We start from the raw sequence: 17,082 nt of genomic DNA, 5'->3' as shown, positions 1-17,082 counted from the left end.
AAGTAGGTACATAAAGTGAAAGCTTGTGGTATGAGTAGGGCAGGCATTATGTTCACATGCACTCAAATTTATTCCATCTGACAAGTATCTGGATTTGGGTATTAAGTTTCTTAAGAGAACTGATCTTCAGAAGACATTTTAGGTTTAAATGTTGTGGGGTGGGGTTTTTGAGGAACAGAGGGGAAACAAAAAGTATGGGTTTTAAGGATATTTTTTTTGTTCTCACATGAAAATAGTAAGAAGAGGCCATAAATCTAGACTATTTCTGGAAGAGTTTTTACTAAATATAAGAATGATGTTTGAAAAGGAAGAAGAGGAGGTCATTATAAAATCCTTGAGAATGACTGATACACATTACCAGAAAGAGAGCACTTGAGGGTATACTAAAGTTAGGCAAAAAAAAAAAAAAAAAACAAACAAACTGTAAGTTATCTAGGGAATAATGAGAAGGAATACCAAATGAGGTAATTCAGATAAGAAATAAAAATTAAGTGAAGGCAAAAATGACATTAAAATTTAAAAAGTGATAGAAGTCTTTCTTTTAATTACCTCCTCTTATTCTTCTATTGCCGTTAGTTCAATGCTTTCTGTCAGTATCTTCATTTCAAAATAAGAACAGCTACATAAAAATTAAGAATATAGCTACTGAATAGAAAGAACAGTGTCCTTCAGTATCAAATAATGGGATCTTTGTCTTCTGTTCTGTTGGGTTTAAGTCAGTGTTGCTTTAATGTACTTTTTAATACACCTAAATTACATTGGTGTGAGTTAGATGTAACCATGTAGGGTCTGTGCACTCAAAATAACATAAGACAAGAGTAGAGTGATGAAAATCTAGTCTGATGATCCAAAGATGAAACACAATGACATTTTCACATTACCACAATAGTTAAAATTTTGCTTGACACAGAATTGACTTTCATTATTAAATGTCAATTTTATTCTACTGTTTAAGAAATTTACATATTCTGCCCACAGATGATCTGAAAGGCAGATCTTCAAAATTTCTTACAGTGGCTGATGACCTTTCCAAACAGACTGGCGGTCCCAGTTCCTTTTGGATGGGTTATTCATAGCATTGAAACCCAAAAAGAAACTGTTCCAAATTGGATCTAATTGGAATGTGTTTTCTAGAAGGAACATGCCGTCTCAAATGATCTCTGCCTTCAAACACTGTTTTTCTGGATGTCAAGAGTTAGTCAGTGGAGACAACACCTCTTTTACAGAAAGAATCTGAAGCTTTAGAGGTCAGGGTTCTTTACAAACTGGAAAAGCAGTGGATTTAAAGAAACATTGCTTTAATTGACAACTACCATTGTGATTTTTTTTTTTTTTTTAGATGTTAGGATCCTGATTTTTAGCATGACCCTTATGGTCAGAGCCTTCAATTAAGTGTGCCAAATGGCAAGTGTGTCTGGGCTGTCTGGTTCAAACAACACATTTACAAAATGTTATATTTCTGAACAAGTTTTTCAGATAAAATATACAAGACCCATTAGATATCTTTGTTCACCATGCTTTTCTGAAGAGAAATAAAAAATAAATGAAGAAAAAAATATAAGTGATCACATTTGGTAGGTATGGTATCAAGTCTTAATATGCTAATTATGTAGACAAGAAATTTTATTTTGAACTTTTAGCTATTAAACAGAAGGAGAAATCTATGCAGATATTCACTGGTTTTTATTTTTATCTTCCTTAATTTAAATTTAGAAAATGCTTTTAATTTAAAGGCTTGTAATTTCACTTTGAAAATTTTAATTTTGCCCAAGTATTTGTAAATATATGCAAACAAGTATCAAAATGTAAACATTAATCATGAAGTAGTTTCATATCTAGATAAGGCATTCATTTAAATTAGCTCAAAAAACACATGAAATCACTGTTGATTCTAATGGGCCCCGATTTGGCAAGGTACTAAATTTAAGTGCTCTTAGACTACGTGAAATGATCCGAGACATATAAATTTCATGATTATTCAGTGGGAGCAATTCAGTATCTGTTAATTGCTATCAGGGGATATAGAGACCATGCCTCTCAAATGGGCATGCTCTCCTGGGGAGAAATACTGCTAGCATAAGGCCTTTTTTGCACACACACTAATTAAATGAACCAATTAATTAAGTGCTCACATGTGAATCACCATGTGTCCAGACTTAGGGGGAGCATTCAGCTAGAGTAGCAAACTGAGAAGGCAATTTCAAGACAGGAAAAGACCCATGACAGGTATCAGAGCCTTCCACCACTGAGGTAGCTAATTTCCTCAGTCATATCCTTTTGCTCTGCTGACCAAAGGCAAAGCTAATGAGCCTGCTATTCTGTGTATTACATGCAAATAAGTAGAAAATAAGTACCCCTATTTGAATGGGTTCATGGCAATAATCATCATGTTATTGATAATTGCTCAGTTATAAAGTCAGAAATAAACTCTTGAAGCCGTCTTTGAACATCTATGCATTTCTGAAAAACTATTCTTCTACCCTAACCCATTCACTTATCTTGACCAATATATTTATCTCCAAAACAGCTTTTTTCCCATTTTGCCTTCACTCACAAGAACTTCTGAAAAAATTAATCCTCAATCTGTCCAAAGTCTATTTACATGCCAAAACTGCTCTCTAAATCATTCCATTTTAAGTCTATCTACCACCTTCTCCATCCTCCCATAATGTTTTTGCATCCATCATAGATACATATTAACGGCTGTTTACAAATATCAAAAAATTAATTGTCAATATTCTTGGTCAGTGAATATCATACAGAGATTGGGGCCAAATCCTTGGTTAGTGTAATTTTCCTCACATAAATTAGGATTTAAAAAAAAAAATACCACAGACCTAGCTAAAAAGTTTCTTCTGTTACAGCACTTGATTATTACAGATAGCCAGATCCCAAAACATCTAAAATTGATAAAGCTTCACTTCCTCTAGGTTTTTTGGAATTTGTTCTTTTTGCTTATTTTAGATGATTGAACCAGAATATCAGAACACTGGTAGTTATTGGCCTTTAAGCTGACACCTAAGCTGATCTACAGACAGCTAATATGTATTTGTTCGTATCCCAGCAAAACACATTGACTTAATGTCTAACACTGATATTTACCTCCCTAAAATGTTTCTATGGAACAAATCGCACCTCCTCTCAGATTTTACTTTAAGAGTTAAAAGCCAACCAAAATATTTCAGTAATACATTTCTGAATCTATTAATGATTAAATCTATCTATTTTGAAAATAAGATGACTGAAATGTTACTTAATATTATAAGTGAAGTCCCTATATGGGATTGTGCATTTCCGTTTCTTTCCTAGAAATATATTAGCTAACAGACCCTTGGATTGTATCATATCAGAAACTTATAGCCATCCAGTGACTGACTATTCCATCTCAGCTGATCAGCTCCTAACTCCTTGCAGAAATTCTTTTTATTAGTTACCCTAGTGTATGACCTTCCATGCTGTGCTATTGAATTTCATTACATTTCTATTACTTGAGTCTTCAAGGTCATCCAATATACCCCTTGTCTATTTCACTCAACTAGTGATCCCAGCCAAATACCTCCTTCATATTTTTCTCTTATTCCCATTTCTGTGAATTCTTCCTTCATGCCCAGAAGTTTCTGACTCAAAGACTTACCTTTTAGCAAGGCCCACATTTCTAACTCAGGTCAGTTTTTACACTAGAAAATTCCCAGTATATATACTGATACCTCACACGCATTTCACTCTCAATATTCTCACCTATTTTTACTGAGGGTAAAAATCAATGAAGAAAATATTCATATGTTTCTAATAAGTTACACGGGAAGTTTTTGTTTTCTCAAAGAAACTGAATTTGAGAAACAGAAGACTTAGAGAAACAGAATAATTAGATAGTGGAATTCTATGTGTCTACTAGTTTAAATATACTCACTGATTATAGTTAATATTTGCTTTGAATTCAACATTTTTTACTTAAGAGCAAAAACATTTTACAGAAGTTTTACACTGGCAAATCAAAGTCAGAAACACAAGATATGCACAGATCAAGTCTCACCTAAACTTTATTTATACGTCAGGAAACTGTGACAGTAAAATGTTATGATTATTATGTTTCTTTGCTCAGCTTGAACTCAGGTAGGTAAATATTTATGCATAGAATTTTCCAAAAACATAACATTTTCTTAGCTTGACCTTGTTTAAACATCCCTGAGTAGAAAATTCCTATGCAATTAAACACTTCATAATAATTTGTTAGACTGCTCTACAAAGCTCCACAATCAGTGATATGCAGCTAGCTCCTCTTCCTCCCAATTAAGGACATTTCTTTTTTTTTTTTTTTCTCCTTCTGAAGAGACAGTCTTGTGAAATTTTAATAACACTACAAACCAGCTGATCTTCACTATGAGGGATAGTTAATGTTCAAAAAACTGTGACTAGCCCATGATAAAGCAATGCATTTATATCAGCCTTCTACATTATTTAATTTCTTAACTATTACTAGCAATGATCCTGCAAGTATCCAAAATATTCCAGCTAATATAAGACAATGAGAAATGTCTAGAATCATAGAACAGAATCATTTAGGCTGGAAAGAACCCTTAAGATCATTGAGTCCAACCGTTAACTTAACACAGCCAGGTCCACCACTAAACCATGTCTCTAAGCACCACACATACACATCTTTTAAATACCTCCCAGAATGGTGATTACACTATTTCCCTGGGCAGCCTGTTCCAGTGCTTGACAACCCTTTTGGTGAAGAAATCTTTCCTAATATCCCATCTAAACCTCCCCTGGTGCAACTTGAGTCCATTTCCTTTTATTCTATCACTTGCTACTTGGGAGAAGAGACCAACACCACCTCACTACAGCCTCCTTTCAGGTAGTTGGGAGAGAGCAATAAGGTCTCCCCTCACTCTCCTTTTCTCCAGACTAAACAACCACAGTTCCCTAAGATGCTCCTCATAAGTCTTGTTCTCTAGACCCTTCACTAGTTTTGTTGCTCTTTTCTGGACACACTCCAGCACTTCAACATCTGTGTTGTAGTGAGGGGCCCAAAACTGAACACATTATTTGAGGTGCAACCTCACCAGTGCTGAGAACAGATGGATGATCATTTCCGTAGTCCTGTTGGCCACAAATAACATACAAATAGTAATTTCCTGAAGTGCTTGGCACACCATTACAATACTTAATGGGCAATCAGCTTGAGTGAAGTTGATATAGATTGAATCAGAACTGTAATGATTAAAGCTCAGTTAAAGACGAAGAAGACATGGAGGCATCAATTCATCTCTCTGTCAAGGCACTCCCTATTTAACATGAGTTCTGTCACTGTATTAAATAAATTAGAATAGCAATAGTGCCTAGAGGCCCTGATCTCATGTTAAAATTTATTGTTCTACAAATAAGTATAATGAGAAAGCAGTTGCTCTTCTAGAGAGCTTAAAGTTGCTACTGTTTTCCCTTGGGGGTAGAGACGGCTTCATGTTTTTGAAGTCATCTACATTCATAATTCATCCTAAATTTAGTATTTTTCAAGCAGAGAAAGAAGGAAATAGAAGGTCTCTCTTTATTAAGAACATTATAAACATATAATTGTCCCAGATCTGCTTTAATCTTTTTGTTTGTTTCAGTTCAGATTAAGTTTCTTTCTCAAAGCCAAACAACTTTGTCTCACCTAGGCCTAGCATCATGCTGTATTTTAAAATCATAAGCATAATTTAATATAGTAAACACACGCTAAACGTTAAAGCATGACACCAGTTAGTTTATGTGAACTCCCCATAAATCTAGCAGAGGTTACATGGTCTAACTTTTGTTTATACATACTGGTTGTCTCAAAGTAGTACTAAAATTCCATCTTCCAAACAAATGTGGGCATACAAATCTGGTTAAGCGAGATGTAGCTTGCAAATTTGCATATTTTTCACTCTCTCACCCTCACTTTACGTTATCTCTTTCTCGTTCTTTCTCTTTCAAAAATAGAAAATCTGTATCACTTCTTATTTTTCTCATTCAAGAAATTACCATTTTCCAGAAGGATTATGTATTTTGCATCTCGTATGAATGCCACTTACTACAATGTAACTATCCAAACTATCCAAAATATAGCCAAGGAAAACATCATCTCATGTATATTTGGGAAAAAGACCTACACAATTTGTCTAGCTAGCCCAAGGTCACATGCAGAATATATCAAAAAGAGGTATAGTGTAATCTAAAGACAAGAGTTAGGAATTCCTTATCTCACTAAACTAACCTATACTTACACTGTTTGCAGCTTATAGTTTAGTACATATATATATATACGAATGTAAAAATACTTTCAGACACAATGCTAAAAAAACCCCTATACTTTTATTGTTTTTATTACCATTTATATTGGTTTTACATAAAAAAATAGTTTGGGGAACACATTACCTAAAAGGAAGACTGGTTTTGACTGTTTCTGGATGTCGTGGTTTGATCTCAGAGAACACTTAACAGAGTAGGACAGTGAGAAGCATTGCCACATCTTGAGAACACATTCCACGCACACCTCCCTTCTTCCCAGGATCAGCTTTCCTCCTGATTTCTCTACCTCCTCCCCTCAATGGCACAGGGGCAGGGAATGAGGGGTGCAGTCAGTACTGTTGCTTCTTCCATCTTCGGTGGGGGAAGCTCCTGGAACTTGTTGCCCCTGCTCCATCGTGGTCCCCCTCTCACAGGAGACAGTCCTCCACAAACTTTTCTCCAATTTGAGTCCATTCCATGAGCTACAGAGTTTCCCTAGCTGCTCCGGTGCAGGACACCAACTTTCTCCAACTTGAGTTCCTCCCATGGGCTCCAGCCCTTCCTAAGCTTCTCCAGCATGGAACACACCTACATGCTACAATCCTCCCAGCACTGAACTACAACAGCAGGGGCTGCTTCTTCCCACAAGATCCCAGCCACATTCAAGCACAGCCACCTTAAATGGCTGTATGGGTCCCCCTACAGACTGTATATCAGTGTCTGCTCCCCCGTAGACCTTCATGGGTGGCAGGGGGGGACCGCCCTGCTGTCTCACCACAAGATACAGGAGGGTCTCTACACGGGCACACCTCCCCCTCCCTTTCCTCCTCCATTCGTGTGGATGTCGCAATTCTTCTTCACAAGTCTGATTAATTCTCACCACCACTGTAGCCCCCTTCTCTGCTACCCAAAAATCCCACAGCTCACTCAAACCGAGGACACTTGAACAAGTCTAAATTCCACAGATGCTTAAAATGCACTTTTGACCCAAACAAGTGAAAATACACTAAAGAAATTAATTCAGTCTAGAAGTAGCAATTATGCTCAATCGTCATCTCAAAATCAACATGAAGATTTTACTTCTTAAATATGTCTTTTTTTGATATAGCAGCAACAGTGGATGCTTTTGAGTTTAATGATGAAACCAAGGCTGATACTATTACCAAAATGCAAGTTTTATTATGGGACACAATTGTATATTACATATTCTGCAATGTCCTGTCACAATTCAGACTTTCACCATGGTAAGACAGAAAGTAATTTTTTTTAATATTAGTAACTATCAAGGCAGATTTTGAGTATGCTACAAGTCACAATCAACAAAAAATGCATTATAATAGAATGTCCATTCTGTTTTTCATAAGCTCTTCTCACAGTTTTCCTACATATATTATATTTAAATAGAAGTGGCAACTCCTCATTGCTTTTCATCCTAGCTAATTTTTGGGGGTTTGTTTCTGTTTTTTATTTAAAGTAGTTAAAAATATTAATGCATTAGTAGAAAGTAGTAAAGAAGGCTATAACCTTAATGATAATTTGTTAAGCATAAAAAGACTAGACAGAGTTAGGTGACATTTCTGTCCCAGAGAACAGCTTAGTCAATGACGTGAAAGGAAATGCTTCCCCCAGGTGCTTTGGAAGATGTCATAATCTCTTCAAAATGATGAAGCTAATAGTCTTATGGAGATCAGGTGGTAAAAGTCAGTTATGGGGTTAAAAGGTACAGCCATCACAGTTTGAACTTTTAATCTTGAAGAAGCTACAATTTCCACTCTTAATGTCTACCACAGGGACACCTGAATGCTGGCTTCATGTTATTCAAGTTAAACTAGTGAAGAAAACATTAAGGTCACTTGATAATAAGCGGAACCATTTTGCAAGCTGAGCAACTCAGCATTCAATGACTTCTGATGCTAGTCTCTGAGACTAGCAAGTTTTAGAGATCTAAGATTCCAGGAGAAAACTTTCCAACACAGAGAGAAGGTTGACTCTTGTTCATTCTGGATCACTACTGTCAAATATTACAATGCTACCACACCTAATCTCAGGTACATATAAGGAATTTATCTCATATGTCAAGGTAAAATTCCATCATGGAATAGGTGAAACCACAGATGAAGTTCAGTCTCACTTAACAGATGTTTTCTGTCCTTTCCGTTTTTCCTTCAGGCAGGGAAACTCTATTGTTAACGGATCTAACCTTCAAATCCAGGGACTGCTGATTCAGTCTGTAAAGAGCTTAATAACTGTTTTAACTCTTGCTAGTTCCCCGTTAGAAGTCATTAGAACAGAGAGTATTGCTTTACTCATAAAGTCTCCCCTCCCTGACCTATTTTAAAGCAACTTTTAAAAAAGCTATGAAATCTGCAGAAACCTTGCATTACAAATAACTAATAACATGCTGCTATGCTACACTCTTGCAGATAGTGCTCACTACTACTTGTTAGAAAACTCTAAATAGTTCTTCAGACCATTCTTCCAATTAACATAACAGTAAATCATTTTCATAGTCAATGGCTTTTCCGTCTGCTCAGTTCCTAATTCATTCTTTGCTGTTACTTGGTCTTGCAAGTATGCCCAAGCCATAATTACTACAGTTGCCAAGTAGAAATAGATGCTTGTTGTTTAACATGCTAGCACTCAGCCCTCCACTGGGCTGTGCCCAGTATCAAGTCAAGATCTTCCCAGGCAAGGTAAGAAACTAATGCCTCTTTGCTTCCTCTTCCTATATGAATCTTAAGAAAAAGACACATGTAACAGTTTATTTCTGTGTTCACATGAGCACAGCTGATGAACTATGTCTTACAGAAAAAAACAGCATATAAGGTCTGGCTTCCTCTGCCTGTCAAAGTGACATGGACCTGTTGGAGCATGTCCAGAGGAGGCCACGAACATGACCAGGGGACTAGAGCACCTCCCTTATGAGAACATGCTGAGAGAGTTGGGGTTTTTCAGCCTGGAAAAGAGAAGGCGCTGGGAAGACTTTATAGCGGCCTTCCAGTACTTGAGGGGAGCCTACAGGAAAGATGGGGAGGGACTTTTTATTAGGGAATGTAGAGACAGAATGAGAAGCAATGGTTTTAAACTGAAAGAGAGTAGATTTAATTAGATATGAGGAAAAAAATATTTACTGTGAGGGTGGTGAGACACTTGCAACAGATTGCCTAGAGAAGTTGTAGATGACCACTCCCTGGAAGTGTTCGTGTTGAATTCGTGTGTGGTGGGTTTTTGGTAGCAGTGGAGCGGGGTACAGAGGTGGCTCCTGTGAGAAGCTTCTTGAAGCTCCCCCAGCTCCAAGTCAGACCCACATCTGACTAAGGCCAAGACAATTAGTGACAGTGGTTGTGCCTCTGTGATAATGTATTTAAGAAAGGGAACCTAGGAGGAGGAGAAGGAGTTGTGAAGGAAATACCTATGCAAACACTGAGGTCAGTTAAAGAAAGGAAGAGGGAGAGGTATGCTGGAGCCCAGATTCCCTGGCAGCCCATGATGAACCAGGAGGCTGCCCCCAGAAGCCCATAGAAATCCATGATGGATCAGATGCCCACCTGCTGCCCAATGAGGACCCTACACTGGAGCAGATGCCTCTGCACAAAGAAGGCCAGGACTCTGAAGGAAGATCACACTTGTTGGGAGCACTGCAGCCCATGGGAAGGACTCATGTTGGAGGGAGTTCATGAAGGACTGACCCATGAGAGGGACCCCACACTGGAGCAGGTAAAGAATGAGTGGAGTCCTCTCCCTGAGGAGAAAGGAGTGGCGGAAATAATGGGTAACAAACTGACCGCAAGCCCCATCCTATGCTCCTTTGCACTGCTGAAGGTAATGAGGTAGAGAAATTGGGAGCAAAGATGAGCCTTGGATGAAGGGATGGGTGGGGGAAGGTATTTTTAAGATGTGTCTGTATTTCTCACTATCCTACTGTTTGATTGGTAAAATGGTGATGGTGTTCAAATTAAAATAATGTTCTTTTTCTTCCCCAATTGTGTCTGTCTTTTGCCCATGTCTATAGTGGATGAGCCATCCCTCTCTGTCCTTATCTTGTTCCCGGAGCCTTTTGTTTTATTTCTACTCCACATCTCTGAGGGGGAAGGAATGAAGGAGTGGTTGTGTGGCACTCTGTTGCCCTCTGGGCTTAAACCAGGACAGTGTTCAAGGCCAGGCTGGACAAGGCTTTGAGCAACCTGGTCTACTGGAAGGTGTCCCTGCCCATGGCAGGGGGCCTGGAACTAGATCATCTTTAAGGTCCTTCCCAGCCCAAACCATTCTATGATTCTATGAACATCTCTGTGAAGTCAACTATACTGAGCCTTTTCTTTTTGCTTTAAATGTTACTTCAAATATCAGAAAGCTATCATGCATCACTAACATAATTCGGTAATTGAACGATAATAATCATGATCATGTTCTGATGAATCAGTATATTTTCTAGGTCAGCTGTTTTGACAGTTTCTTACAGTATTACATGAAGCAAGCCAGTACTGAAAATGAACAGAAGATAAAATCGTATTCAATACATACATGTTCCTTTGCCATGCTATCAGCATACAATATGAAGCTAAAGGGCAGTTCATAATTACCTTTATACAAGGTCTTCATAATGACTTGCATTTTGAAAATTTCATTAAAAGGTTTATATTCATGCAATATATAGCAACATAGGGAAGTTTATGTAAAACACAGCAGAAGTCTGGCTTTGGTTTGTCTTGGAAAAATATGAATATACTTGGTATAAATCAAGAGCCTCACACTGGTGATAAATCAAGTGTTAGAAAGACAAAGTTAGTTGCAGGGAAATGGGAGATTAGCAGTGAGTGAATTTAGCTGCTGGATAAGTATTAAACTAGAAAAGTGTTGAAGAAAAAACACATGCATGAAGTCAGACAACTCTGTGATCATTTATCTTCAAGATAGGCATAAAAGTTGATACTCTGAAGTTGACGTTAGTTCACCAGAATACAGCCTTATGAAAATCATTTAAGCACTGCTATTTCTCTAAAAGAGAGGAGAACACATCAGGCAACTATTCAGAATAGCACACCACCTTGACCGTGACTCTGCTTTTCAAAGTAAAGTTGAGTATGCAAGAGGCCCCCCGCCATCACTGGGCAGAGTCAGCTTTTTAGTCTTCAGAAATGTTACACCCATTCTGCGTAAGGATCTGTCCACAGAGATCTGTATGCTAAACATTTCCAAACTGTTATTGTAACCCACAATTCTTGGAGATGAAACAGAAGAACAGTACACCAGTTCTTTCATGTATGTGTGGTATATTTCTCTGCTTTCCTCTGTTAGCATGCAACAAACTTACTAGCTGCAGGATACAGGGTAAGTATTACTCTTCCTTCCCATATATTCAGGGTAGATTGTATTTCCCCAGAAATTTAGTGATAAAGAAACCCAGAAAGAGGCTTACAAGATCAAGAAATAAACTTGTTTAGTAAAAAATAATGCAAGGCCACACACAAGGCTTGATATATACAGAGATATGCATCAGCATCCTCCACTAAATAATGGGTTCAACAATGTTTTCATTAAGTACCTAGAAAACTTCACTTTTCTGGGGGTGTAGGCACTGGAGACACTGGATTTTTTTGTTTTCTTTAAAACAACCAAAGCATCCATCACCAAGATTTATACTGTTTTTTCATTAAACGTATTCTCACCGACCTCAAAGGTGAACATTCATCTTATCTACATTCTCTCTCCTGGTATGTTTTTTGAAAGATAAATCTGCAGCACACATAAACATTTCTGTTATTTGAAATAAGTGTTACAGATGCTTTCTTCTAAAACATATGACTTGTATGACTGAATTAAAGACCACACAGAAGAAATTAATTCAGTGAAAAATCAAAATTAGATTCCATAAAAGGAAGACCAAGAACAATTATATGAAAATTACAGACATTAAAGTAATCTGTTCTCATGCCAATTTGCCCAAATTTCTTCTCAGTATTTCCTATAATCTGCTTTTGAATTCTCCACCTTATCAAATTTTCAAAATTTTGCTCTTGCTTCCTCCTTCTAATTTGTATCAGACCTGTTTTACCTTCTGCTGAATGATATTCTAGGACTGTATGTACCAAAACAAACAAATTATTTCATTCTAAGATACTTCCTCTGCTCCTTTTTGTGATTCTTCCTCTAGGAGTTATATTTTTGTCTTTCTTTTAATTATTGGACATCTGAGAAAAAAAAAAATAATCAAATTAAAACTTTTTAAAGTACATATTTTTCCACTTTCCTTGGATTTTTTCAGGGCATGCTTGACTTCCCCTGTTGGATGACCACTAAAAACCATATTTGCAGTATGCTTCCAGCATTTTAGTAGTCATTAAGACACTGGAGAATGATAGTTGTACCTATAGACATGAAAATGTTACACTAACTGGCACAACCTTCCTGAATTTTAATAAGTAATAATGGTATAATACTGTAGAAATGGATCATGTGTATTTACTAAATTTAGTACAATACCTCTATACTAGAGAAAATACAGCAACATTTAAGACTTTGTTATACAAAATGAGATATTTACTTTTAACCCTCTTTTTTTTCTCTTTTGACTTTTTTTTTTAGTTACACATATATATTTTTGCAGTCAAGTCACTACTGATCCAAACCTTTCCGAAGGAAATATATCTGAAACATATCCTTTATGAACCTTCTATTTGTTGCTAAAACCAGCATATTTTACAGGAGTTACCTTCCAAGTGATATTAGCAAACCTCATGTGACTGCCCATATCTGTATGTTTATTTTGATGTAAGCTTAATATGAGATGAATTCTAGTATTCCTCATGAAGAATAACTGAATTATTTTATGTAATATTTGAATAATTTTATATGCATAGGGATTTATTCACAAAAATCTGGAGTCCATATAAGCCTCTAAAATGCTCAGCTTTCAAGCTGGTTTGTTAAATAAATTTGAAAATAAACAAGAACACAACAAAAAGCAGGTTACTTGTCTCAGCAGAGATTTTTATTTTTTCCCCAAACTATGCGAGGCCTGGTTATTGCAGATCGTTTCTGAAGCCTGTATTCAATACAGGGTACTGTTCTGGAATATATAACACAAAACCCCAAAATACTCTTAAAGTAAATGCACATCTATTTATGAAAATTTGATATAAATGTATAACTATAATTTACTTCATAATGGCCTTTTAAAAGTGAAATTTTTTTCTTTCTTATGAGCACAAGGTTGCCACCATACATAGGTGTTCTTGACAGATATTTTCTCTCACTTTTTCATAATTTCTGTCTCAAAGCTCTTTCTGTTCCCCAACTCTATGCATGCATATCTCAAATTCCCACTTGAAAAATGGTGCTGACCCCAGTGCCCATAAGTGCTCTTACTTTTGAAATCTACCAATTTCAAGAAAACTTTGATTTGAAATATTAATTATATATCTTGAATGACAAATCACACAGTATAAGAAAGTAAATCAGCTAGTAGGCAGCAGTCCTACATGCTAGATATAATTTAAACTGAAATAAAAAAAATGTGTTTAAGTGGTTTGCTGGGTTGAAGCCTAAATACGTCCCCGCTGAATTCAATACCATAAGCACTTAGATTAGGACTAGAGGAAGGAAAGGAAAAACATTTGATTTATGTGACTTTTATATTTTCCCAATATCATTTGTATATTACTTCCTAGGTACCTCAATTTATGTGAAAATTTTTGTTCCATTTTAAAGTAGGGGGCACAGAAAAATTATACTACTCAATTCATTTGAGGGTAATATTTTAATGATGTGAGTTCAGACAGAGTTTGCCCAATTTTCCTCAAACTTCAAAGAATTGTTTTCTCTGCAGGTTCATTGTATATCTGTCAACTAAGAAGCCAACATAAATTAGTTTTTCCACTCAAAAGCTAGAAAGAAACTAAAAATACAGTTTAGAATAGAATTTAATTTCCCCTTTGATTTAATGAATACATATATCACAAATAAAATAGGAATATTAAGTCATATATCTCAAGGGTTTATTATTACTTAATTTTTCTGTGAGAAAATATATATTCACACACATATACTTTCACACCAATATAAAAAAGTAATTGGAAAGTATTAAAAAAAAAATGTGGTTTTTTTTTTCTCTATCTAATCTAAACCATATCCTGGGTAACCTGTTTCCTTCTGGAAGGGGCCCACGACACCAAGCTGTGTGGTACGGTTAACACACTGGAGGGCAGGGATGCCATCCAGAGGGACCTTGACAGACTTGAGAGGTGGGCCTGGGCAAACCTCATGAAGTTCAAAAAGGCCAAGTGTAAGGTCCTGCACACAGGTCAGGGCAATCCCAAGCACAAATACAGGCTGGGCAATGAGTGGATTGAGAACAGCCCTGCAGAGAAGGACTTGGGGGTATTACAGGATGGAAAACTGAATATGAGCCAGGAATGCAGTCACAGACCAGAGAGCCAACTGTATCCTGGGCTGCATCAAGAGAAGTGTGGCCAGCAGGTCGAGGGAGGTCATTCTCCCCCTCTACTCCACTCTTGTGAGAGCCCACCTGGAGCACTGTGCCTAGCTCTGAGGCCCCCGGCATAAGCAGGTTGAGCAGGTCCAGAGGAGGGCCAAAAAGATGGTCAGGGGTCTGGAGCACCTCCCTTATAAGGACAGGCTGAGAGAGTTGGGGATGTTCAGCCTGGAGAAAAGAAGGCTCTGAGGAGACCTTATAGCACCCTTTCAGTACTTAAAGGAGGCTACAGGAAAGATGGGGAAGGAGTCTTTATCAGGGAGTGTAGTGATAGAACAAGGGGTAACTGTTTTAAACTGAAAGAGGGTAGATTTAGATGGGATCAAAGGAAGAAATTCTTTACTGTGAAGGTGGTGAGACACTGGCACAGGCTGCCCAGAGCAGCTGTGGCTGCCCCCTCCCTGGCAGGGTTCAAGGCCAGGTTGGACGGGGCTTTGAGCAACCTGGTCTAGTGGAAGGTGTCCCTGTCCATGGCAGGTGGGCTGGAACTAGATGGTCCTTAAAGTCACTTACAACCCAAAGCATTCTATGATTTTATGAAGAAAACTGTTAACAATAAAACCTGTATAAAGAGTTATATAAGAAATATATTACAGTATATGCATATAATTAATAGAAGAGAATGCAGTCAGTATTCCAGTCAGAAAACTTGGTATTTATGTCCTATATTCTACTACATGTCCTCAGAGGCACTGTGAGTGAATTCGGAAAGTCACTTCTCTGACAGGGAATAAAGTCTGCTGATGTCTATTTTTTAAAAAATGGTGCTACACAAATTAACAGGTTCTTGAAATAAGACAGAATATAAAATTGTTCATGAGGATAAGTACTTCTCTAAGACACCTCCAGGATGCTGAGACAATTTTTTGTGAAATAAAGGACAGTGAAAGTATGTTCCTCTTAGGTCAGAATACCAGCGCCTACCACTGAGAAGAACTAGATACACTTCAGATCCTTTCCACATACTATTATTCAATTCACAACAGTTATGTTCAGGTATACCTTCCTAAGACATTATTTTATGTTCTGTTGAGTATGGTCCATGTACTTGTAAGCATTGTCTAAGTACAGGCCGAATTTTAATTAGCCAGACCAAAACTGCAATTGTCTTGCTAAATTTTAAGAGTGTATGTATACAAACAGCTAAAAACTGAAACTGAGTAACAAGCCTGGTTATCAAAAAGTGGTTAAAATTAAATTTTTCATGCAGAAAAATACAAGTCAGTCTGTAAATAACTCAGAGAAATGGAAATACAATGTTATTGACCTCAGGTTTTGTTAATTTTATTTCATTTTAGTACTTTGAGTATGTCCTCAGGGCTTTTCTAGAACTACCATGATGATTTAGTGTGTCAAATTACACCAGGACAATTCCTGAAATGATCTCTCATTTTTATAATTGGTTGTAAAAGACTGCAATTATTTTCACTTTTTCTATAGCCAATTTTTCTCTATATCAAATATTTCTTTTTTACTCCATTTAATAGACTATCATAACAGCAAAGAATTTTTAGGAAAGGCTATCCCTTATAGTTTGTGTGAGCAAAAGAAGTGAAAATGAAACAAAGTTACCATAAAGAAAATATTTTTGATGCATTACTATAATTCAGGAGCTGAGACAAGGTAGTTGTGCTTAAAATAACCCTTAATGCTTTAATAGCTACTGAACCCAGAATTATGTATGGCTGATTATTAAACTTTGCACAGATAGTTCTTTTTTTTTTCTTTTTTTCTTTTTTCTTTTTTCTTTTTTTTTTTTTTTTAATTTACCTCAAGCAATTTCATTCACGTTTTATTCTGCTATTAATTTATTTCAGGGTTGATTTCTCCCAAGAAAAAATTCAAAATGTCTACAAATTTTAAAAAGCTATGAATAAAGATGTAAAAGGTTTCTTCTTCACAGATGCTTAAACAATTCACATGGCAATAAGTACATCTTATGAAACCAGCAGATTACTGCCATTAACTTTCATGACAACCAGATTTTTGTGATTTTAACTCCCTCCCACACTCTGTTATTAGCAAAAGTCAACAGACTGGCAAAAATTAATCTGCTGGAGTGAAGGATAGCATAAAGGGAGGGAAAAGTAGGAAGGGGAAGACTAGCTAAATGGGGGCATATGGAATTTCTCCATTTCAGAAGGAATAATTCATTAAATAACTGCTTAATGGAAGATGAATAAATAAGTAATCCTTTTTTTTCTAAGAAAAAAAAAGAAAAAAATCATCCCACTTTTTTATCTTATAATTCTAAGCTATGCAGTAACACAAATTCAGCAAAAGAGTATGTTTGGTCTTGCAAGACTGTGACACTATCATAGAAGGTATTAAAAATA

This window comes from Tyto alba, unplaced genomic scaffold (genome assembly GCF_018691265.1).
Source record: "Tyto alba isolate M040663 unplaced genomic scaffold, T.alba_DEE_v4.0 Super-Scaffold_6, whole genome shotgun sequence".
Taxonomy (NCBI): domain Eukaryota; kingdom Metazoa; phylum Chordata; class Aves; order Strigiformes; family Tytonidae; genus Tyto; species Tyto alba.
Note: the sequence above shows the minus strand (reverse complement) of the source record.